The sequence below is a fragment of the Balaenoptera borealis genome, assembly GCF_965194805.1.
Source record: "Balaenoptera borealis genome assembly, chromosome: 12".
Classification (NCBI taxonomy): Eukaryota; Metazoa; Chordata; class Mammalia; order Artiodactyla; family Balaenopteridae; genus Balaenoptera; species Balaenoptera borealis.
Window position 1 is genome coordinate 103197177 of NC_138869.1, and position 25017 is coordinate 103222193.

At 38.2% G+C, this 25017-nt stretch overlaps 1 protein-coding gene and 1 long non-coding RNA gene across 7 annotated transcripts in view; both read right to left on the bottom strand.

The window, feature by feature from the left end:
* LOC309608222 (uncharacterized protein) overlaps positions 1-25017 on the bottom strand; it is a 278913-nt gene that overhangs the window by 67500 nt on the left and 186396 nt on the right. The gene's annotated exons all lie outside the window — the stretch shown is intronic.
* Positions 1083-5448, bottom strand: LOC309608238. The gene is made up of 2 exons (XR_014232762.1): positions 2707-5448; positions 1083-2647 (listed from the first exon to the last, which is right to left on the bottom strand). It is a non-coding gene; the product is annotated as an uncharacterized lncRNA (long non-coding RNA).

Here is a 25017-nt window from a genome sequence, read left to right on the forward strand (position 1 = left end):
ATGTGTAATCATACCCTTACCAATATCCTAAGCCATGAGAATCCACTCTGCAGTTTAATGGTTTGCTAAACTATGAGTTGCTGGTGATGCTTTATTAAGAATTTTTTCCCCAGCAATTCCATAATTAGCCCATAGAGTGATCTGAATGTCAGCAACCAGAGTTCATGACCTGATGTCTGTCCCTTCTCGTGAGTCACTAAAAGTTCAGGTAATACAACACCTGATAAGCAGTAAACATTCTCAGGAAACATCTAAGTATCAGCCAACCATTCAACATGTAAGCAATCTGTTTGTTTTGAATTAAAGAGAACTTCCCTTGAGTCATTCCTCATAAACAGAATAGCAGACATTAAAGGAAACTATGAATAATTTGCTTTGACTTGGAAAGGACATTGAGAAAAGGCCAAAGAGATATTTTTTCTTTCATTGATGTTCCAAGCTGATTTGAAACAGGCCAACTGCTTTCATGCATACATGTTAGTAGACTGGCGCTCTACTCTCTCAAATCAAAATAATCCAACTGGTCTACCAACCTCCTAACAGACTCATAAACCTTGGATATCATATAGCTCAATCTGACATTCAAAGAAAAAATCTATTCTACAGGATCAGTGGCTCTTAAGCTTTCGTGTGACTATTATGAATAAACGGAAGCTTATTTCATCCCAAATTAACTTGTTCTATTGTTGGGTAAATCAAATTGTCAGAAAGTTCAGAAAATTCCTTTATATATTACATCAAAATATAACTCCTTCTAGTACCCACACCTTGACCCCAGGTAAGTAAGCTCTCTGAGGACTGTCCTCCAAAATATGTCTACATCTTTTACATGATAGGTTTTCAAATATTTGAAGACAAGTCTCACTCTCTACAGAAATCTCTTCTCAAAAAAATGTGTCATTTTAGAACACATTTTATGATATTATTATCCAGAACTTTCAATATCACATTACTCTTTCTTTGTCCAGCAATAATTTGTAAAATATTGCACCAAAAAATGTAACGTAATTCTCTAATAGTGTGTGCTTTAATCTTTAATCCATGTAAAAGCATTTAAAAGAATGTCTGATACTTCATGAGCACTCAATAAATGTTTGCTCTTTATTTGTTCCACCAATTTGTAAATAGGCACTACTTTAGGAATTGGGAGTAGAGTAGTAAACAAAATAGACAAAATCCTTGGCCCTTGCAACTTATTAATGTTTATTATTTGACTTATTGGAACACTGGTTCACATAAACCCAGTGTTGTTTGAAATGTAGCTTAAATGTACAGGGTCAGAAATCAGAAGACCAGTATCTAGTTGGATATTTTTTAGACAGGTGATCATTCATCAACTTGAGATCACTTTCATTTCCTACTTCTTAGAGTTGCTAGAAGATAAACAAGGTTAAACCTCTTCTGGTTGTTAATATCTAGAATAATTTGTAAGGTCCTTTACTATCTGGCTCTGATCTTTTTTTCCCCAGATTTAAGTTTCAGCTTTCTCCTTTTGTTTCCTAATCTCTGCCTAATTTTCCAACATTCTTTCTACTTGCATGCCTCTGTACCCTTGCTAGTCCTTCTCCCTGAATACACTTCCCTAATTTCTCCTCCTGGACAGCTTTTCATCTTTTCCAATTCAGCTCAAAACACAACATTAGCTTCAAAGCCTTCTTTGATCCACCTGCATTTCCCCACAAAGAATTTGTAGCTTCCATCTCTGTGTCTACAATGTTTTATTTATACTTCAATGATAATACTGGTCTTCTCAGATCATAATTATTTCTTCACTTATCTGTCTATAGTAGTGGACTGTAAGTTTCTCTAAGGGTGAAATGATGTCTTATTTATTGTTTTAAATCTGGAGTTTGGAAAAATGACTCTTGTTGTAAGTACACAATAATATTCATGAGAGGATTTAGTGAAAATGCTTTGAAATATAAAATTAATAATATAGATATCAGGTATTATCTATAATATAAAGTACTATTATATAAACACAGATCATTTCTTGAGTCTACCATTTGATTCTACATGTGCAACAAAGTTGACTTTAAGTGCATATATTTAATTGGCAGCATTAATTTAGGAACCAAAATGGGCATTGGTAAAAAAAATGAGATCAATTTTATATTTATATTTGTATATTAGCAATAGTATCACCCCATTACTATCTTAGTGTAAATAGCTTCAATTAAAAAGTATTTAACAGGGACTTCCCTGGTGGTCCAGTGGTAAAGAATCTGCCTTCCAATGAAGGGACACGGGTTCGATCCCTGGTTGGGGAACTAAGATCCCACATGCTGCGGGGCAACTATGCCCGTGTGCTACAACAAAAAAAGAACCCACAACAAAGATCCGGCATGTCACAACTAAGACCTGACACCGCGAAAAATAAATAAAAAAAAAAAAGTATAGGGGAGAATGTGTGTAGGTTATATCCAAATACTATGCCATTAAAAAAAAAAAAAGTATTTAATATAATCCAAAGATATACTCTAAAATGTTTTAGCAATCTAAGTATATACTTAAATTTTAAAAGTAAGTTCAAATAGGGGTTTCCCTGGTTAAGAATCCGCCTGCCAATGCAGGGGACACAGGTTCGAGCCCTGGTCCGGGAAGATCCCACATGCCGCAGAGCAACTAAGCCCGTGTGCCACAACTACTGAGCCTGCACTCTAGAGCCCATGAGCCACAACTACTGAGCCCGCATACCACAACTACTGAAGCCCGCGCACCTAGCGCCCATGCTCCGCAACAAGAGAAGCCACTGCAATGAGAAGCCCACGCACCACAATGAAGAGTAGCCCCCGCTCGCCACAACTAGAGAAAGCCCGTGCACAGCAACAAAGACCCAACGTAGCCAAAAATAAATAAATAAATAAATTTATTAAAAAAAATAATAAGTTCAAATATTACTTATGTACTGTTTGCAAGATCCAAAAGAAAAAACAAAAAATATTTAAAATAACAATGATTAGAATTAAAGTGAATAGCAGGAAATATAGTACATAGATACCCAGATACTTCTAATAGATTAAATTAAATATCACTCATCAGACAAAAGCATTTAAACATTTCAGGTAAATTTCTATTGACCATATTCTTTATTGCAATAAATTCTCAAACTAAGCAGAAACATGACCAAAAACTTCAAAATGCCAAGATACTTATTTAGACTTTCAATTCTTTTTATTATCAATAGGAAGGACAACACAGAAAAAGCATGAATAATTAAAAATTATTGAAATGTAAAGATACTCACTGAAAGAATACAGCCTAATAACCACAACATGCTACTGACCATGGTTGAGAAGGAAAAGAGGAGAAAATATTCAGGTAAATTTGGTGTAGATCTTGGCCGCCACACTTACCAAGTGAAATCATCATGTGTTAGCAATGTGACGCTGGATTTCTTTGCCCCAAAGAATCTAGAGCTAAGTACTGTAACTCCCTATGTCCCCAAGGCCCCTCAGCTATGCACACCCTGGTCCTATGATTAAATACACATAGACCATCTGCTTTTCTTTGATCACATAGGGGAGATTTCTGCTCTGATTTTTGTCTCCACCTTAGGTTCCTTTTGGCCAAATATTAGTATGGTTTTAGTTCCCCTGGCAGATCCGAGCTCACACCCTTTCCCACTCACTTCCTACTGGTGCATGGGACTCTCAAAGCCAGGTGGTGACATTCACAGTTTCTCTGGACTCTCATCCCAGAGTTCTCTCAAGGTAGATAACCAATTCTGAGTTTTCCCTATGGCAGGTATTATACTATCTATGATTTATAAGAAATATATATCTGGTCTTCATCCCAATTTGATCTTCGTCCCAATTTCTGGCACCAAGCTCCCAAAACTCTAGGAATTTCCTAAGTGATGAGAGCAACGAAGATGTCCTTTGTTATGTTAATGAGGTGACTTTCGGTCCACACAAAGGATGGGGGGCTGGTCGCCTGGAGGACCTACAGTGTCCTTAGAGGGTTGGAACTTTCAGCCTCACCCTGACCTCAGGAGAAGGGAGGGGGCTGGAGGTTGACTCTATCACCAGTGGCCAACGGTTTAATCAATCACGCCTTTGTAATGACACGTCCATGAAAAACCAAAAGGACAGGGTTCAGAGAGCTTCCGGGTTGGTGAACGGATATGGGTGCCGCGAGAGTGGCGCACTTGTAGAGGGCGTGCAAGCACTCCTTCCCATATACCTCGCCTTATGCATCTCTTCGTCCAACTGTTGATTCCTGTCCTTGAATATCCTTTGTAATAAATGGGTAACCTAGAGAGCAAATGAGTTTCCTGTGTTCTGAAAACCACTCTAGTCAATTAATCTAATCTAAGGAGGGGTTGTGGGAATCTCTGGTTTTTAGCTGGTCAGTTAGTTAGAGGCGCAGGTGACAACCTGAACTTGCAACTGGTGTCTGAATTCCAAGGAGGGGGTCATGGGAACCTCCAATCTGTAGCCCGTTGGTCAGAAGCACAGGTGACAACCAGGGCTTTCTATTGGCACATGCGGGTAGGTAGTGTCAGAACAGAGTTGCTTGTTGGTTGAGGGAAATCCCCACGGCACACACTGGAATTGGTGACCAGAATTTCGGCAGGTGGAAAACAACTTGTTTCTGTCTGCTTGTGCTGTGTCAAGGCAGAGGAAATACCAGGAAGGTACCAATAGGGATGGTTAAGGGAAACCCCTTCATACGAATTTATGGCCGGCTCTGTACATGTGGAACTGTTTTGCTTCAAGGCCATATAACAAAAACAAAAACCCCAGGGAAGCTATTAACAGAGTAACATTTTCAAAGCCAGAGAATGTGAATTTATCTTAGAAAGAGAAGAGCCTAAACATGTTGAAGATAAAATACAAACGTTATACTTGAGCAAATGGGATAACTAGGACTCAAATTTTCCTTAAGTTGACTGTTTTAGAAGCTTAAATAGCATTATAAAGTATGTTTACATCAGTGTGACGGTTAATTTTGTGTCAAACTGACTGGGCCACGGGTGCTCAGATATTTGGCCAAAGGTTATTCTGGTGTGTCAGTGAGGGTGTTTCTGGGTGAAATTAATATTTGAATAGGTAGACTGAGTAAAGCAGTTTGCCCTCTCTGATGTGGGCGACCCTCATCCAATCAGCTGAAGGACTAATAAGACAAAAAGCTGACCCACTAATAAGAGGAAACTTCCTGACTCCTTTGAACTGGGACACTGGTCTTTTCCTACCTTCAGACTCAAACAGAAACATGGGCTTTTCCTTGGTTTCATGCCTGCCAGCTTTCAGACTAGTACCTAGACCATGCCAATTGTAGATCTTAGGACCTCTCAGCTCCATAATCAAGTAAGCCAATTTCTCATAATAATTCTCTATCTATCTATCTATCTATCTATCTATCTATCTATCTATCTATCTATATCCCCTAATGGTTCTGTCTGGAGAACCCTAGCTAATACTAATACAATAAGTGGTACTGATTTTTATTTAAACTTTCTAATCACTAGCTTCCTTGTTTTTAAAATAAGGGGTTTTGATTTATTCTGAGCTTTTTTCAGCCGTAACTCTATAGTTTTCTAATTCTGTAACTGTCAAGTCAAATGATATTTTTATCTCTGGCTTTTATTGAATGAGGACTTAACTGTGCCCTAACACTGAGCTGGAGGGTATTCTGCATATTTACTAATTTCATTTCACCAGAACGTGAGGTATTATTATTCCTTATTTTTATATATGAAAACAGAGAGGCATTCAACAATCTGCTCATGATCTCCAAGCTTGGAAATGGCAGAGCCAGGAGAAGAACCCAGACATACTGACTTAGAAAAATTAATTTAAACAAAGCAAAACAGAATGTAAAAACAACTTGAAGAAAATAAGAAAAAAAAAAGTGGTGGAGTCGGGAAAGAACTTTTTGATACTTTTAAACACAACTCATTGGGAGAATTCCTCTAAATTTACTTTTCCTCCTGATATACATAAGTTCTGGTCACTGAACATCTTCCTCAGAAGGCTTCAGCTTTGTGAAGGTGACTACTTTTTCATGCCTACCCACCCTGATCCTTCCAGCTCTGACAACCCTTCTCACATGATGAAAAGAAACTCTGCCTAATAAAAGGAAGAGATTAATGTGACGTCAGGCAAACACTTGATTCTCATGTCTTTCTCCTCTTAAGCTCATTGATAAAAATTAGTGTTCTGGGGTTTCCCTGGTGGCGCAGTGGTTAGGAATCCGCCTGCCAATGCAGGGGACACGGGTTCGAGCCCTGGTCCGGGAAGTTCCCACATGCCGCAGAGCAACTAAGCCCGTGTGCCACAACTACTGAGCCTGCGCTTCTGGAGCCCGTGCTCCGCAACAAGAGAGGCCACGATAGTGAGAGGCCCGCGCACCGCGATGAAGAGTGGCCCCCGCTCGCCGCAACTAGAGAAAGCCCTCGCACAGAAACGAAGACCCAACACAGCCAAAAATAAATAAATAAATTTTTTAAAAAAGTAAAAAGAACCAGGTGAAATTAATTAAAAAAAAAAATTAGTGTTCTGTAGGTGGTCCCAACTCCTTTTGGAATGCATTCTTTTTTTAAGCAAATTTACCTACCAATTGTTTGGTATAGAATATTATTAGTGTTCACTATTTTTTTGGATTATTTTGGGAAGTGGAAAGAAAGTAATTTTGTTTGAAAATATACCTACACGCATCAATAGCTATATAACAATAATGGTTAATATTTATTGTCTCAGGCTTATTATAATGGCTAATGGTTACTGTGTGTCAGGCTCTATGAAGTAAGTACTTTACTATCTCCATTTTACAGCTGGGAAAAGTGGAGCTTAGAGAGGTTAAATAATGAATATAACATCATACAAGAGCTGAAATTTCCTCTGGTCTAGAAATTACACCTAAAATTAAGGAGATAGGTTTTATGTAGGTCCACAATGCAGAAAAATTACTAATTTTATGGTACTCTGATAGTGTGCCTTTTTAATTCTATAATTACTGCATGTAGATCCTCTCAGAACTACTGACCTCTTTTCTATTAAGTAAAATAATTAGTAAACCAAATGTTTTTAGCTATTCCTTCCCTGCTTCAAATGTTGTAAAATTTTCTAGAGGGATACGAATTTAGGGGACTAATCACAGATACCAAATCCTGCATTGGCTAAGAGTCTGTACTAGAAAAGAAGCCCAAACCAGCTTCAACACTCCCCTGTTTTCTACGATTACTTACAAATTCTGAATAGAATCCATTATTTGATAAGCCACGGGGAGGAGTCAGAATCCTTTCAGATTAACTCGGAAATTCTCTCATGCAATCATTTGCTTTTGAGCTTAGAAATCCCCTCACTCCCTGCTTCTGATTTTTAAGGGGTTTGAGACAGAAAGGAAGGTGAAGATTAGGTAAAAACCTGAAGCACGGTTAACTTTTTGTATATTTCAAAGCTTCCACTTACACATTGAAACAGGATGAATTTCCCGAAAAGGCGAGGAGGGTAGATACTAACTGCCAGGGGCACAGAAGTGCCAGGACGGTTGAGTGGCAGGTTGCTTGGCTCTGTGAGGACGAATCTGTGCAAATGCCCGCATCTTGCAGCAGTCTCACTTCAAACAAAACACTTACAACCGCACCTGTGGGCTGCCAGAGCCTTCCAGGGTGGATTCCTGGCTGCCAGACAAAACTCTGACGGAAGGTTCATTTAATAAATGCTTCCAAGTCAAAAAGCCATTTTTTCTGGGCTGGTTTCAAGCAAATCTCGGCCAAGGCTTAAATTCCTCATCTCACACTGCCATCTACTGTCTAATGCCCGGTGCTCTGAAGAAAAAAGGAAGGACCCACCAAGCGCTTGGAGAGTCCTGAGCATTATTCCCGGACTTTTCAGAGTCTGGCTTTAATGATAATCGGGTCTGATCATTTCTGTGTCCATGAACAACAATGCTTTTCACTCTGCAGAGTCATATGAAATGCACATGGACCAAAACCACACTATTTGACCTCACATGGGGGAAGAAGGAAGTTATAGCCCTTGTTTTAAAATAATTAGAATCGTTCAATAATATCCAGTAACAACAGATCCAAAAGATCTTGATGGGGAACCATCGCCTTATTGTTTTAATTGGACAAAAACAAAGCTGTCTGGCACTGACTGGACTTCGTTGGCATTAATGTGGCCCCCAAGGTCTAACCACGCTAGACCCTGGCAGTTAATGAGAGTCTCTGCAAATAAATGGCCAGGCCTAGGCAAACATCAGGATAGCCATCTAAGTCTAAGGGGGTACATTCATCCATGGCAGACTAAGTGATCCATTCAGGGTCTTCCCACATCCATTTCTTCCTTTCACCACTGGTGAGATCATTTCCCCGAGACTGGGCTCTTTCACTTTTAGATCAGTTGACTCAAAACCAGATGTATCATTCTTTCCTTCAAAGAGGTGATATAACTACACTATTCACTCACAAATCCATCATGCACCACCTCTTAGCTATTGTTATTATCGTTGTTGCTTGTTTTGTTTTATTTTTTACAAGAGGCAACATAGAACAAGTCCTGTATTAGGAGGTCAAGGAGCTACTCTTCATCATGGCGTTGTCATTTAGCATAGAAATTCATGACCTTGGATAAAACACTTGATGTTTGCAAATCTCAGCCTCAGTTTTACTATCTGGAAGTGAGGATAATAGTTCTTTCCCTTCTTGCACTATAGAGGAAAGAAGTATAATTTAAGTAAGCTATGCAAAAGCAAGCTCTCATTAATATTGACATTGTAACTTGGCTTTTCATGAGTATTTTTTCCATTTAATTTAAGTGTTACCTCCAATTTCATCTCAGAATCTAGAGCTGTGTCTTGCAGGAAGTTGGCATTTCTAAAACATTTATGGAATGACTGATTCGTAGATTGATAGTCTCTGTATTTTCTAGGAAATTCCAACTATCTTCATCACAGCACTGTGTTCTCCAGAGAGTATTAACATTAATTTTTCAATGTTAAATAATGTCCTAGTAAATAGAAAATAGCTCAAAGGACAAAGTAAGGTATTTTTAATTGAAAGCCTCCCCATGCTTTTACTATTCTAATTTTCAAAAGCCATTTGAACTGCTATCAAATGTGTTTTTGAGAAGGTTTAAAAAATAGAACAGTAAGATAAATTTATTTGTTTCAGTTGAAAAATAGCAAGCCTTTCCTCTTTGAAAAATCAATTGAGCAATTAGGGAAAAGTCAGAATTTCCAGAGTGGTAAAACTAAGATTTTTAAGCCACCCATTAGAAAGCAAACAATTTAAAAAATTTTAAAAACCACCCAGAAATACATTTTAAAAGAACACTACATATTAAAGAACAAAAATAGTTGTGTGTGTGTATGTGTGTGTCTACTGGATATTTCAAGAAGTAAGGAATCTATGTTGATGTATATAGATGCATTTATTCCCATTTTGATTACAGCTACATATTCTCAAGACACTAAGGGTTAGTGTTGTAGAAAAAACAACAACAACGACAACAAAATAACCCCTGAAACTGACAAAGTAAAGAAATGGCTTTTGATGGGTTCAAACTCTTATCACTAACTTATCACTGTCATACTAAATGCTGGAAGTATCTACTACTAAATTTGTTCTAAATTCCTATTGCCTTTCCTTTAAACTAGTGAATGCTATTCTGCTTATCAGTAATTAAGTCTACCTATGACATATGTTAAATAGACTCACCTTTGAGACTTTGGTGACACAAAATAGAGGGGAAAAGACAAGAACCCAGGAGGAGGTCAGAACAGCACACGGAGGATTATTCCGGCTGCAGGCTTGCCTGCGAAGAGGCCAGCTCGTGTTCTAACATCACATCATGCGCTCTGCAACTGTCAGGCCGGATTCTGTGTCTCAGGAACTACAGCTGAGTCAGGTTTGACTCCAGATTTGGTATTACAGGTACTTGCAGATGGAGGAACTCTGCACTGGGAAAACTGGCGGGGGGAGGGTGTGGATTGGGGGTAGCATCTAGACCAGTAGTTCTCCAACATTAGACCCTGGGCACCAGTTACCAGGAGCGCTTGTTAAAACACAGATTGCTGAACCCCACCTCTCGAGTAGGTCTGGGGAGAGGCCTAATACTTACATTCCTAACAACTTCTCAGGTGATGGTCCCTAGAGCAAACTTTGAGGACCGCTGACTTAGGGTAAAGCCACTTTGGAGACCCCTGCCTATAAAGGTAGGTTGGACTATGTCACCATTATTCTGAAAATTTCTGAGATGTCGCTGTAAAGTATTCCTTTCCTTTCCTATTTAAACTGTGTACATTTGTTGGTCACTGTTTTTTATTTCGAACCATAAGCCATGCTGAAAACAATAAGGACATTCAATTGCTATAGCAGAACCAGAAGGGAGAAATAAAAAGTTAGGGACAGGTCTTCTTTTTAAATTTATCTTGGCTTCCTTCCTTCCTTATTCTACTACATTTTAATGATCTTTTACCTCTCTGTCTCCCTTCTTAAGAAAAAGGATTCTGTCTTTTATTTTTAAAGCACTAGTATGTGGCCTAATCCATCGGCAAAAACCAGAAGCTCAATAAAAGTTTGTAGAATACATAAATGTTTAAGTAAAGTTAAATGCAGGAACAAATGAATGAATGAAGTTGTCAACTGAAATTCTATGTATGCTGGAAAAATAAACATAGATGTACCCTGGAGGAAGTTTCATACATTTTCTGAGTACTTACTATGCATCAGGTGTTGTGCTAAGAGCTAGGGATATACTGGTGAAAAAATAGATGCAATTTGGATCTTCATTTAGTTAGCCTAGTGGAGAAGAGATACATTAAAGACACAATTACCAACGTCTCAACTGGATTGTGATGGAGAATTGCATGGTGCATGGAAACACTGGTATTCTAGAGTATTGTGGGTGGCCGTGGAATATGTCTTTGGGTTCTGAACAGTAAGTAGAAATTACTCAGACCTAAGTTGTAAAGATGTGAATAAAAATGTGCCTCTATCTGAAATATAAAATATGTGAATGTATTGTATAAGTAGTGTCACTAGTGAATTTTGACCTTAGAGCAAGAAGACCACCTATTCTTCCAAATGTCTTCAGATCAGTAGATATCACTGGTCTAGAGAAACTTTAGATTTTTATTAATCTTATCAAATTTAAAACACTGTGGAAGAAAAGGAACACAAGTTACTAGTGAGTTATTAGTTGTGAAAAAGAGAAAAGGAGTTAACAGTAAAAGGAGCAGTAACATGTTTGTTGTAACTGGCATTTATCATCTCAAATCATGTTAAAGCATGGATTACTTCAAATGCCCTAATTATATGCTCAGGATCAGATCTATCTCTTGCTAAGAGTATTGTAGTAAAATAAAAACATCATGAGTCTAATTCTATCATCACTTTGGCTCTTGCTAATACAACTTAAAAGTTTGTTTAAAACCAAGCAAATGCTACTTTGGGGGAACATTTTTGGCAAAAAAGGCCATATTAAGAATAATAGTGTGATAATCCACCATAAAAAGGACTTGACTTATTATGAAAAGAAAAATTTAAGTTAATATTAGCTTATTAAAAACTCATGTTATTCAAATAAATTTATTCTCTGGACAGCTGAATATTCCATTGTTTCCAAATGAAAATAGTTGATAGTTTGCACCTGGTTAATTCAAAGCCCGTTAAGAAGAAAAACATGTATTGGAAATTTAAAAATTATTGTATGTTACTATTCTGCTTGTATATCTTCTTAGAATTTTAGCAATATTCCCATAATAAGTTGTATAAAAATAAACTGAAATAATTTGGCGTCTATGTGGAATTACATGAGCAGGAATTCATTTCAGGCTCCAATTATTTGAACAAGCATTCATGAAACACCAGTTTGAACAAGGCCCTTGGTTAGCAGCTGGGGGGTGGAGGTAGCATTTAAGGTGTAGGCAAAAGTACGCAAAGGCTTATAGGAATTAGAAAGAGCATGATACACTCAAGGAATCAGTATGGCCAAAAGACAAGGTTGGTGTGGGTAGGCAGTGGTTGTTGACTGGGGAAAATCACCAGGGGAGGGAGAGATGTAAAGGCCAGATCCATAAGGTATTATAAGTCATGCATCATCGTTTGTGTTTTCCCAAGAGCAGACCCTGAGATAAGGCCTTGGATTCAGGTAGTTTACTTAAGAGTTGATTTCCGGATGCACGAGTGAGGAAGAAAAGAAGAAAATCCAGGAAAAGGTCTGTTAACGAGCTGGTTATGGCTATGGGCCATAGGCCTCAATCTTATATCATATCCCTCTGAGATCCCATGTGGAGGGGTTGAGAATCATCCCACTGAAGACTATGGAAGCTGGGATGGCTGGGCACTCACCCACTGATGCCATCCCCACTGTTTGAGAGCTGCTCCGGACGGGTGGCTGAGCATCAAGCAAGCTGCCCTGGTACTAGCTAAAGCCCCCCTCGTAGAGAGCAAGAGGAAGAGCTCATATGCCTGGTATGGGAGCCATCAAAGTTTACGGCTTTCCAGAATCTGCCCACAAATTCAGGCAACTCAGATGGGCAAAAAAGACATTGCGTGGATTGGGCATTAATACTGCTGCTACACCACAGAACTGTTTTAATGTTAAAGGGTTTTAAGCATTGAAGAGACATAATCAGAATTGTGATTTGGAAGTTTATTCTGGCTGCAGTGAGGTGAGTACATTGAAGCTGGGAAAGATGGGTGACAACGACCAGTTAGAAATCTCAACAAGTAATAATGATTCTAGAGATAAAGAAGTAGAGGAATTCATGGGCTATTTTTGGAAGCAGAATGGACAGGGCATAGAGATTAATTCTATGGAGGATGAGGGATAAGGAGAAGTTAGGAGTGACCCCAGGATTTTGGCTTCTGCAGTGGTTGAAAGGAGATGCCATTCACTAACACAGGACAAGGTGATCGATTGGGTTTCCAAATTAGAACAAGATAATGTATTCATTTATTCCTGTCATTTATTGATTCAGTAATAATTTTTGAGGGCCTGCTGTTCTAGGCACTAGAAATTCAGCAGCAAAAATATAGACAATATTCATACTCTCCTGGAACTTACATCCAGTTGGAAAAAAACAAAGGAAGTAAATAAACATAAACAAATATGACAATTTGAGATATACATAAATGGTATAAAGACCATAAAACAAAAAGATGGATAGATTGTAATGAAGATGGGCTGAGATCCTTTGGAAAGAGTGCTCAGGAGAGACCTCTCTGAAGAGGTGACATCTAGACCAACATCTGAATGATGAGAAGGGATGACTGAAAAAACGAGGAAGAAACTATTCCAGGCAGAGGGGAGAATGAGGAGCTAGGGTAGAACGAATGAAAACTTGACACATTCAAGGAGCAGAAGCAAACCTAAGTGGGCAGAGCTTAGCGAGAACAGGGGTGCTTGGTACGAGGGGAACTGAGAAAGAGTCACTGGGGAAGATCATGGAAGGATGATAGACCGTGAAAAGGAAACTGGATTTTCATTTCCATCATAATAAAATTATCCGTGGTTTTCAATCAAGGGAATCATGTGATCTGATTTAAGTTTGCTAAAGATCACTCTGGACACTTTGTAGTGAATAGACTTTTGGTCAGGCAAGGTAGAAGCCTGTGAGATCAGTTAATAACGATAATTAGCTCTAACATTGTAGAGGCACTGCCCTAAGTGCCTTACGTGAAATTAATTCAGTTAATTCACACAGCAATCCTACTAGGTAGGTACTATTTTTAGCCCTACTGGACCAAGGAGAACAGACATGTATAATAACTTGCCCAATGTCAGGAGGAATTCTGGCTCCAAATCCAATGCTATTAAGCACGATGAGCCATACAACCAGATACGAGGCACAGCCTGTGTCCAGGCAAAAGACGATAGAGCCAGTTGGATGATAAAAAACTAAAACTGAAGTCAATTCATAAAAAAAACTGTGATAGGCTGAAACCCAATCCAACACGAGGTTAATCTCACAAACACCTAACATCTTCCCATCTCCCCTAGACCTCCTATGTATGGGCTGGTACACTTTGCTGACTTTGGGGAAAATGATTAAACTGGAAGACACTTTATGGATTTGAATTTTTAATTAGGGAAAATGTAAAACATTTAAAATTTTTTCAGCAGTTTTCAGCTTTTACTACATACCCTGCCATCCTGTAGATGGAGAAGATAGAATTAATAGTTGAATAGTGAACATGGTCATTATTCCTGAGAAATTGGGACTAGTGGAGGAGATGGTGATACAAACAAATTAATTACAGGGAGGGGTCAGGTAAATGTGCAACAACTAGCTCTTGGGAGTGAGGGGAAACCTTGATTTGTAGTGTTTACCAATTTCTGTGGAATAAATACTCTCACCATGACTGATTTCAAACTACCAATATTACATTAACTGATTCACCAATTTCCTTGAAAATGAATAATCAGCTCTGTCTTGAGCCAATGCAAAGCAGCTCCAGCACTTACAGAAAGGGGTTGAACAAAGTACATGGGACCACACAAGGAAGCATGACTGACTCTGCCCAAGAAAGTCAAGCAACGCTTCAATGAGGTGATGGCGTCTGAGTGGGGTCTTGTAGAAGGGAGGAGGAGGAGGTCTCTCACTGTCACAGCTTATGTACAGTCTATGGCAACTCCAGTGTACATATGGTCTATGGCGACCCTCATGCTGCAATAGCAGAGTCGAGTAGTTACAACAAAGACTGTAGGGACCACAAAGCCTAAAATACTTCCTGTGTGGCTCTTTACAGAAAAAGTTTGCCAACCCCTGCGTTAAATTGATAACTACAGAACTCATCTGTGCCTTTGATATCAAACCAGTTCCAATCAGCTATCAAACCAAAGCCCCATTGTAGTCCATTTATTCTCCGATTCTCCTAGACAACTCTTTAATACTCTCTCTGTGATCTTGAACCTCTAACACAGCTTCCTCGATCTCCACTCTCCACTGATGACCTTGTTTGAGATTTCACTTAGAAATCAGAACCAATCAGCGAACGTCCACATCTACCTACCAACTAGAATATATCAGCATATCCTTGCTTCTCCTTTTTCTACGAAGGGCGACCTATCAATGTGCCCATCGAGAGCTGGCCCCTCAATTTGTACTTTACGTACCCTCCCCATAGGCCCACCCAGAGTCATTGCTCCAGGAATTCTACCCTCCCTCCTATCTGCATCGTTAGGCTTTCTCTCTCTCCTGAATCATTCCAATTTACATACAAACTTTTCATTATTTCCATCTTTAAAAAACACTCTGTTCTCCCTGTTCCCTCTTCAGGGACCACCTCTTTCTCTGATCCTTTTACTGCAAATTCCTCAAAAGTGTTGTTTGTATTTTCTGTCCCTAAATTGTCTCTTCCTATTCTCTATCGTACCCACTTCTCTCAAGTTTTATCCCTCCATCCTTCTTTAGCAAAACGGGTCAAGGCCAGTGGTAGCCTCCACATTCTAAAACCAGCAGCCATTTCTCAGCACTTATCTCAGTTCATCACTCCCAATTTTTTAGAACATTTTCTTCACTTGACTTCTAATTCACCACACTCATTTTATTTCCATTTTTGTCTGCATTTATGATCTCATTGACAACATATATTTCTACCTTTATCATCTTAGGGTAGAAAGCTAAGTACAGAGGTGCACTTAAAATGGAACTTATGCATTAACCCCAAGTGATGGCCAAGAGACAACACAACACAGAGCAAAGGTTTAGGTTCCATAGTAGTTTGAATGTAGCAAAATGGAGAGGGAATTGACCCACTACTGGCAAATAAAAGTGAGCACTTGTCAAACTTGAAAGAACAGCGCTCCATTCCATGTTCACATTGCAAAAGATGATTTGGTCTCAGCAAAACAGCATCGTCTGTCACAGTGAAGCAATCTTAGCAATTCAAATACTACTGCTTTCATAGATTTGTACCAACTTGATATAGCGTTTTATGATTTATGATTTATAATTTTCATGGTTGTATAGATGTATAAGAAATATAAGAATAAGAAGTTCATAACTTTTTATTTAGTCAAACTTAAGTATTATACTGAAATTAATTCTAAGTCAATAGTAGAGATCTGCTTGAATTTTTGTTAAGTGATTAAATACACTACACAAATTTGAGAAAAACTTTGGGCACCTGGTTGTCCTTTGGCACTACGGACACACTCAGAACATGGTTCAGACTTAGAGTATAATGCATTTGTTAAGTTTTTTATGATTACCATTGTCCACAGCACACTAATATACAGAAAGAAACATACCCTAACATAGCCTCACAGGCCCTGCCCTAGTTATATACCTCATGAAAACTCATAAAAATAATTTTCATCTATTATATATATATTTATATTAAATTTAAAATTTAATATTATCAAGGTTCACCTTTATCTTCTCTTAGTAACAATTAATTAAAATGTTCACATTCAGTTTTGAGAGTCAGGATTCTGACAGCAAACACCATGAGAATAACTAGTTATTAAACTGTCAGAAAAGCAACATCACTGATATTAATGACACACCAAATACAAAATAAAATGTAATAAAATGCTCAACTAAATATATCTTTGAGAGCTCTCTTTATAGAAAATAATCTTTGCAGGTTAATTTTACAGTATGCCGAGATTAAACAGTTACTAAACATAAGTTCGATTGCCAAAATAGATGTGAAAAACAGGATTCACGACCACTCTTAGGAATATTTCAAGATTTTTTAAAAAAACTATCCAAGAGAGAGTTCCCTGGTGGTCCAGTGGTTAGGACTCTGTGCTCTCACTTCCCAGGGCCCAGGTTCAATCCCTGGTCGGGGAACTGAGATCCCGCAAGCCACGCAATGGGCCCCCCACCAAAAAAAACTATAAACCAGAACATGTCATTTTAAATAAATAAATAAATAAATAAATAAATAAATAAAAGTTATCCAATTTAATTGTTGTATTAAATACAACAATATAGAAAATTAATTATTTTATGGTGGCAATTGTCCAGTTAATCCCTATAATTCACTAAAAAACCTTAATTCCTTCTCTCTTGTTTTTTTTTTTACCTCTTCCTGAGTTTCCCACCTACCTTTTTTTTTTTTTTTAAAGGGGAGTTTTTTTTTAAATTAATTAATTAATTAATTAGTTAATTTATGGCTGTGGTGGGTCTTCGTTTCTGTGCAAGGGCTTCTCTAGTTGTGGCAAGCGGGGGCCTCTCATTATCGCGGCCTCTCTTGCGGAGCACAGGCTCCAGACGCGCAGGCTCAGCAATTGTGGCTCATGGGCCTAGTTGCTCCGCGGCATGTGAGATCTTCCTGGACCAGGGCTCGAACCCGTGTCCCCTGCATTGGCAGGCAGATTCTCAACCACTGCGCCACTGTTTCAAATAGTACCGGGAAAATAGAAGGCACTTGGTAAATATGTATTGAATAGCTGACTACGTGAAAATACCACCAACAGAAGAGAAAAATACAAGAATGGGAATTTACTTTCACCTGCACTCAGAGATTTTCATTAGAGAAGATTTAGGAAGAAAAAGTGGGAGGAGAGCTACACAGCAATGAGGTACAGGGAAGAGAAGACTGAACACTCATAAACCAAGGGCATGACGGATGCAAAGGCAAATGTAGCTGGACATGTGGTTTTACCACGATGTAACTGCATGATTTATAATTAGGTGTCAATGTACTACCAAGATAAAGGAACACAGACACACAAAAGCCCCTGCTGGCTTTACACCACAGAAGCATAGGCAGACTGGCCATGAATATGGTTTGTCTATTGACTGACTCCAGGGCCAAGGGCCCCTTTACACATGGGACCCAGAGCTACCAGTGGCCAGAAGCGGGGCACCTGCACAGTGATTTAACACAGCATGTCTTGGTGCTCGGCGTCCCTCTGGCCCTCCCAACCCCACCTCCTACCACCGTGATACTCCTAAAGCTCCTACCACCGTGATTCTCCTAAAGCTCTTAGGAAAGGGAAGAGCCCGGTTGCTCTTTAGGGGCCATTTATAAAGCTGGAAGTATGGAAAGATCATCTTCAAAACTGCTCTGCCTTCAAGAAAACAAAAGAAGAAGCAAGGATATGATTACACATCAAAATGTCTGTTCTTTTTCTTCTAGTTGAAATACTAAACCTTAGAAATTATCAGTCTTGCTTTACAGATAAGAAAACTGAGATTCAGAGAGCTGACTTATTCACAAACACAGCTAAATAACAAAAAAACTCAGATCCCCTGTTTAGTCCAATGCTCTTTTTTTTTTTTAATAGTAATCTTTTATTTATTTATTTATTTATTATATTTATCTTTGGCTGTGTTGGGTCTTCGTTTCTGTGCGAGGGCTTTCTCTAGTTGCGGTAAGTGGGGGCCACTCTTCATCGCGGTGCGCGGGCCTCTCACTGTCGCAGCCTCTCTTGTTGCGGAGCACAGGCTCCAGACGCGCAGGCTCAGTAGTTGTGGCTCACGGGCCTCGTTGCTCCGTGGCATGTGGGATCTTCCCAGACCAGGGCTCGAACCCATGTCCCCTGCATTAGCAGGCAGATTCTAAACCACTGTGCCACCAGGGAAGCCCCTCCAATGCTCTTTTTGTGAAGACAGAATGTCTACTAGTTTGCTTTCTGGCAGCCCATCAATATTTAAAGATTTAACCTTTTCTACCCCCAAACTGAATATCAATGTGCAGCTTTTTTTCACAGTACAATCTCATTTTTATCCAGTTTATTTCAATACATTGTCTTTCAAATTCTTTTTGTTTCCTTCTTTTAAAATTATGGCTTTGCTTTGCCATACACTTCTGTAATTAGGTGCAGTTTCATTTTATCTCATGCATGACATCCTTATCTGAGATGCAATTTCTCAGTTTTGCAATTTTGTGTGAACACTTGTCTTTAATAAATAAGTACAATACGTATGCTAACACATATATATGGAATCTGAAAAAAAAGAAAAGGTTCTGAAGAACCTAGGGGCAGGACAGGAATAAAGACGCAGATGTAGAGAATGGACTTGAGGACATGGGGAGAGGGAAGGGTAAGCTGGGACGAAGTGAGAGAGTGGCATGGACTTATATATACACTACCAAATGTAAAATAGATAGCTAGTGGGAAGCAGCCGCATAGCACAGGGAGATCAGCTCGTTGCTTTGTGACCACCTAGAGGGGTGGGATAGGGAGGGTGGGAGGGAGACGCAAGAGGGAGGAGATATGGGGATACATGTGTACATATAGCTGATTCACTTTGTTATAAAGCAGAAACTAACACACCATTGTAAAGCAATTATACTCCAATAAAGATGTTAAAAAAAAAAGTACAATAGAAGTGAACTTGCTAAAATAATACCTGACTTTTCTTATTTGTTGGTCTAAGTGTGTCAAGGATACTATACTGTAATATTTGTACTTACCCTCAAATAGGGTAAATTAGAATAAATTAATTAAAATTTCAATAAAATAGTAATAAATCTATACCCTCTAAATGCAGTACAACTGCTTCAGCTTCATGTGATATCTTTACATAGTTCTCATTCAATTTGTACTTTGGAATCGATTAATAATAAGAATAATATTTATTGAGTGTTACTGTGTTCCAGATTCTTTTCTATATATCTCACATGCAGTTTCTCATTCAGTTCTCACAGAGACTCTGTGTGGAAGAATACTTATGAACACATTTTGCAAGTGAGGAAACCAAAGCACAGAGAGGTTGAGATACTTGACCAAAGTCGTACAGGTACAGCCAGGATTTGAGCCCAGGTCGCTTCACTCCAAGTCCTACACTCTTACCCACTACGCTGATTTCCTAAGAAATTACAGGAGGTGTTTCTTGAATGCTTCTGATGCTTTCTCTTTTGTGATAATCTTATGGGTAAGTAACATCAAAGGTAATTTATATTTGTATTGCTTTAAAATAATGCAGACTCAGCAGTTTTATTTTCTCCTCTACTTCATAGTTGTGATATATCTAAGCTTCAAGAAAAGAAAACAAAAACGACTTTTACCTTGACCTCATCATCTCTCCTTTATCTTCTTTTGACGTCTACCCTCCCTATTAATTGGTTCTTAATTAATCTTTGTGCTTTGGGATTTGAAATAGCATTAGAGTATTGGTAGCCAGTTTCTACCCTTGCTCATTTTTTTAAACAATGTTGATTGAAAATTAATTCAAAGTGGAAGAAAATGACGATGTCCTATGTAGCAAAGTGGCCTGTGGGTGCTCTGATTTACAAGTCCCATCAATCAGAGCTGTAATTTCAACTAAAGTTTGCATTTAGACACCAAAAAGTCACTGTCCTAGAGCCTAAAGGCATAGTCCACGCTCAGAAGAATCCCTTTTGTCAGTCGATGAAGATATTATTATTTATTTGGAAAGAGAATAAAAATACTTGTCACTGGCTCTGAATTTCTAGTTAAACAATATGAAATTATTGAATGCAATTGTATCCTGCATGAGATCTTTAAAGCAACATTTAAGACCTGGAAAAACACACACACACAGACACACACAACTTTCTGAATGTTCCTGTAAAGCCAGGCCCCAGATACAGAGGTCTGAACAACACCTGATTAAGATTTCGATCTTATTGCTTTTTTTCTTACCCAGTGGGAGTCATTTTTCTCTATTCAGAGTGAACAATATCTCGAAAACTATATTCGGATGGTTCATAACAATCAGGTGATTGTTATTTTTCTTATTTGTAGTTTGATTTTGCTCTTTGGATATTTTAAAATTCATGTTTATCCATTGTCTGATTGTCTGTACTTTAATTTCCCTCCTATAAATCCAAATATGTTACATGATGGATAAGCATAGTAATTCAATTGTTTTAACAATGGCCCATAACCAATGCAAAAATGTATTTTTTGCTTACTTAATGCAAACCACAAACACACAAAACCTTTTTATATTTTTCTATTAGTTTCTAATATTGAAACATCATGTGCTACTTTTAACAGAAAGTGAATTTTTAAAATCCAAGAGCCAGTGTTATCTTTGCTGAAAACCAAATCAGAACATGCAGAAATTAGATGAATTCTGAAATGTAAAACTGTATTTATTTTTAAACTGTATTCATCATATATATGCCATTAACAGAGTATTAAACCAATCAGTACATGTGGCTATTTCTGGCTCTGAGTAAGGATAAATATTTAATAACAAAATTCTGAGAAAACATGCATGTATTAACAGTAATCACTTCTCTCCTTATTGTCAGAGATGTTAGTTGTCCATCAATAGTCATTTTCTCTTTTTCCTTCGTAAGTGAACTGTGCAGATTTTGCCGTCATTTTACAACTTGCAATTAGATGTGAACAAATGACCAGCTCCTGGTCCATAGCTTCGGTTAATTGGTCATTTTGCAGGTTCTATGGAACTACAGAAAAGTCTCCTTAAAAAACAGAGGTGACTCAGGATGTGGGTTTTTTTTTACATTTGTTTTGTTTTATTTTGTTTTTTCCCCTTCTCTCTTCTTCCTTCCAGATGTCTTCAGTGTGGGCATGATAGCTGGATTTCCAGCAGCCACCTTGAAATATGAGGCAACCTTGAGAACTGAAACCCCACACACTAAGGATGACTATGTAGGAAGATAGAAAGAGCCTGGGTACCTGATGACTTCAGAGGAGGTGCTCACTCTGATTTATTTTATGAAAGAGAAAAATAAATCCTTATAGCTTTAGGCTATATTTGTTTTCTTGAGGTCTTTTTCTTTTTTTGTGTATGCAGTGAAACAATTCAAGCGGATGCATTCCCCAGTACGAAAGACAAAACGTTGTATGTGATTATGTCGTTTTAAAATAAAATGGTTACAGGATCTCTTCTGACTGAAGAAGGAATTGATACGTGACATTTACAAGTTTAGTGTTTTTATTTCTCCTTGGAGTTTATTAAATGTTGATCCTGCCAATATTTGGGTGTATGTTTGCGGGGCATGACAGCTGAGGTAAGATTGGATTCTCTGCTATTCTCCAATCTGATATACTGGACTATTCAGGGCTGGCCTGGGAGAGAGGGTCTCACTATGGTGTGTGGTTCAGATGAGAACATCTTTAGGAATAAGTTGAAAATAGCACAAAAAGGCTGATTAAATTTTGAGGATTTTTTATCTCTTGTATAAATGCTGAATGCGCAGATTTATTATCTCTCATTTCTTCTTTGCCCGTCCCTGCCCCACCCTATAGGAGTCTTCCCCCGCGCCCCCCACCCCGGGTAGCTTACATATATTGAATGAGAGATTTGCCTCTTCGTGTCACAAAACAGTTGTGGTCTCAATCTGCCCATTGGCTGATTGTTGCCACCATGTTCTTCTACATAGTCCTCTGACAATAAAATCAGAATATCCCTGAATGAACTTCTAACCTATGGAGTCTAGAGTTGCCTAGGCCTCCAGTTAAAACTCAGGGACACTGACCCTGTAGTGCAGAAAAAGACGGAACAAGACTGGAAATTGTTGGTGACAATTTTAATATTCCTCTGGTTATGATACAGGAGAAAGAGCAAGGTCTTTCAAGTCAGACCTGATCTGAATTCCAACTCAACATAAATCTGGGCAAGTTATTTAATTTCCCCAAAGCTTGGTCTTTTATATATAGGAAAGCAGGAAATGATATCTTTGTAGGGATCCTTTGAAGATTAAATTATATAGAATTGGCACAGATGTGGCACAAAATGGAAGCTATTTTAATATAGGCTCTTTTTCGCTCTTTACTTGAAATGGCTTTTATATCAGTTCTCTGCATTCAACTTTTATCACCATCCTTCTAGTTCAGATCCTTGTACCTTAGGTCCAAAGCACTATAAATTAGTTGGCCGCTTAACTAGCAAACCCCCAAAACTCATGGCTTAGGACAATAATCATGATTTAATTCAAAATTCTAACGTTAAGCAGTTTGTCTTGGGCTCAGCTGGACAGTTTCTCTTACCTCAGCTGGGTTCCCTAACACTTCTGTAATCAGTGGCCCTGTCATCTGGGGGCGGGCTGAGTTATTGGTTTAACTCCATTCCACACAGTTTCTCATCCTCAGCTGTCTATCACAGGTAGCTGGCAAGACAGTTTGGCAGTTTCTCACAAAACTAAACAGACTCCTGCCATGTGATCCAGCGGTCATGCTCCAAAGACTTGGAAACTCATGTCACACAGAAACCTACTCTCAATTGTTTATCGTAGGTTTATACATAATTGCCAAAACTTTGAAGGAACCAAGATTGTTGTTTAGTAGGTAAATGGGTAAATAAGCTGTGATACGTCTAGACAACGGAATATTATTCAGCACTAAGAAAAAATGAGCTATCAAGCCATGAAAAGACATGGAGGAACCTTAAATGCACGTGACTAAGTGACAGAAGCCAACCTGAAAAGGCTACACAGTTATGATTCCATACTTTATAATATGACATTCTGGAAAAGGCAAAACCATGGAGACAGTACAAAGATCAGTGGTTGCCAGCAACTGGAGGGTGGGAAGGGGAGGGATGAACAGGTAAGAGCACAGAGGGTTTTTAGAGCATTGAAAACACTCTGTATGATCCAAGAACGATGCATGCATGTCGTTAAACATTTGTCTAAACCCATAGAATGCACAACACCAAGAGGGAACGATAATGTAACCTATGGACCTTAAATCTGACATGTCAGTTTAGGTTCACAAATTGTAACAAATGTACCATCTGGCGGGGAATATTGATAATGGAGGAGGCCATGCATGTGTAAGGGCAGGGCATATATGGGAAATCTCCGTACCTTCTTCTTAATTTTGCTGTGAACATAAAACTGCTCTAAAAGAACAATCTTTATAATTTTAAATAATTATATTATGCTATCACATTATTAATGGTTGTCAGGAATTAAGGAGGGAGTGGGGGTGGGAGGGAAATGGGAGTGGCAATAAAAGTGAATGAGGGAATCCTTGTGGTGATGGAAATATTCTCTATCTTGAGTGTATCAGTGTCCACACCCTGGCTGTGAGAGTGAACTAGACTGTGGTAAGCTGTTTCCAGCGGGGAAAACTGGGTAAAGGGTACATGGGATCTGTGTATATTATATCTTACACTGCACATGAATCTACAAGTATCTCAAAATAAAAGGTTTAATTTTAAAAATTGTACATGCAGTAATACCATGATTTTCTTCTTCAGTATGTGTCTAAGTGCAATTATTTTTATTTACTGCTTAAGCTATAGCTAAATAATGCTATATTTATTACTTCCAGAATGTACTACATCACATTGTAGAAAAGTTTAGAATTATTTTCAGGGAGAGAGAGAGAGAAGGAAAGAAAGAAAGAGGGGGAAGGAAAGAAAGAAAGAAAGAAAGAAAGAAAGAAAGAAAGAAAGAAAGAAAGAAAGAAAGAAAGAAAGGGAGAAAGAGAGAGAGAGGGAGGGAGGAAGGAGAGGAAGGAGGAGAATGAAGAGGAGGAAGGTGGAGGGGAGGGAAGAGAAGGGAGGGAAGGTAAAAAAATTAGACCTCAGACCATCACTGCTTTATTATTTTCTTTTTGTTAATTTTACAGTAAACTATTTTAAAACATCTTCCTGTTTTTTTCTGCCATAATTTTATATTTAATTCATAATCCAAGGGTATTTTAAGAAGCATACTGATATGTTCTATTTCATTCTAATGATTAAGAATGGAAATAAATGGCAGTATAAATCTTTTCTACCAGATTTAATAGAATACAATGACTATTAATAAATGGAATTAAGTTTTAATCATGGCAGAATTGACTAAGTCTCACACATTTCTTCCAGTATTAAAATATAATTGAAACGGTAGAAAACTGGCATTATATTCATTGAATTATTCTCAGTAAGATCAACTGCATTTCAGCATGAAATACATTATCTATGGAACATATTGTGTTCCATAGATAGTTCTAAGCTTTCCAGGTTGAGATATACTTTGTTGTTATTTTTGTTTTTTTTATTTTTTGGTACTTACCACAAAAAGTTAAGCACATAGGGTTTTTTTTTTTCTCTTAATTGTAATACAGTGTTAATCTAAGACTCCCTTAGATTTCCTAAGGCTACTTGTAAAATATACTTTCATGTTTCCGTATTCTCTTTATGAAATTAGTTGTGAAAAAGCTGTATCTTCTC